This window comes from Triticum urartu, chromosome 2, assembly GCF_003073215.2.
Source record: "Triticum urartu cultivar G1812 chromosome 2, Tu2.1, whole genome shotgun sequence".
Lineage (NCBI taxonomy): Eukaryota > Viridiplantae > Streptophyta > Magnoliopsida > Poales > Poaceae > Triticum > Triticum urartu.
The window spans coordinates 267,380,859-267,382,397 of NC_053023.1; the positions used below are offsets into that span (position 1 = coordinate 267,380,859).

General features: G+C 38.3%; 1 long non-coding RNA gene across 1 annotated transcript; it reads right to left on the reverse strand.

The window, feature by feature from the left end:
* Positions 1-663: 663 nt before the first annotated feature.
* On the reverse strand, positions 664-1,214 carry LOC125541472. The gene is made up of 2 exons (XR_007297542.1): positions 1,090-1,214; positions 664-976 (listed from the first exon to the last, which is right to left on the reverse strand). It is a non-coding gene; the product is annotated as an uncharacterized LOC125541472 (long non-coding RNA).
* Positions 1,215-1,539: the final 325 nt, after the last annotated feature.

Sequence of the window (1,539 nt, forward strand, 5' to 3'; positions counted from 1 at the left end):
TTGTTGAGATCAACACGGTTGTTTTAAATAGCACAACAAAAGTCATTCTAGCATGAAATTGAAAATAATAAATGTCCTATAAATGAGAACGCTACGCTTATTATTTCACATACAGGTGCTAAAAAAGTTGTTCTAAGACACATGAGCAAACCAAATGTTTATAAGTTGATAAGTAGCAGCTACAGTGGCCAGGAACATTTAAATATAGTACCATATGAAGGGACGACACATGAATACATCAGCTACGGCTGTGTTCTTCATAAGCAATGCACACATCAATAATGTACGAACCTAGGTCTAAAAAAATCACAGCGAAGAACCAATTTTATTTCAAAAAACGCATTACAAATAACCATCACAAACAATTAGCTTCAGAGCATCTTCTAAAAAAGCATAGAAATATCCATCTCCATCGCTCATCTATTTAGATTGACCATGCTGAATACAAACTTTTTTCCAGTAGTTGGTAACGATGCATTTACCTATATATTGGCCAAAAGACCAATAATATATATCCATGACGACATAAATCCGGTGCTGGAGAAATTATTTATTTCATAGCATAAAAATTCAATCGGAACCATTTAAATAGTAGGGCTGTATACTAATATGAAAATGGATCCCACCTATGGATGTCATCTGATGCCAAGAATGAGAGGAAACTAAGCCTGAATGCCACCCATATTGAAAATATCCATACTATGATTGGGAGGCCAATTGAACATTATACATCACATAATGTACTATGTATGTACATTAAATTCTTTGCCAACTGTATACATTTTGTTTAGACAGTACCCTCAAGTCTCGACCAATACAATAATACATTACCTCTGCTCATTTTTCATAAAATGCCAAGCCCATTGGCTTGTTCTTGTCGCTTGAAAATGCCATGCCCATTGGCTTGTTCTTGTCGCTTGCTTATAATCATCCTTTCTATGGTGCTCACTTTCGTTTTGCTCCTGCTTCTTTTTTGCTTTTACGAAAAAGAGGGGAGAAGTCAAAGAAGGAAAGGTGTCTACACGCGCCGATGAATCAGGGCCGAAGGGAGGAGGCGGCATGGGGAGAGAAAGAACGAGTGAATCTCACCTTGGTGTGTTGCCGTCGGATGTGCTCGCCGTCGCTCGACCTGTGCGCAGAATCAGAACAAAGGTGAATCTATTATGAACTCAAGGACACCAAAGTGTGACAAAATAAAGGGGAAGCACCAATCCTCCACAGGTGCGCAGAATCAACCCCGTTCTTTGAACGCTTCCGCTCGCGATCTACAAAGGTATGTAGATACATCTAATCACTCGTTGCTAGATGAACTCCTAGATGGATCTTGGTGAAACCGTAGGAAAATTTTTGTTTTCTGCAACGTTCCCCAACAATAATTGCCTTTCACTTGCATGAACGGACGATGTGAATAATAATAATAATAATAATAATAATAGTGCACGTGCATTGGACTAAGCTGGAATCTGCAGGCATTCAATAAGAATACAAGGCAATATGGGCTCTTTTGTCAGATAAATAATAATGCATATAAGAGCTACT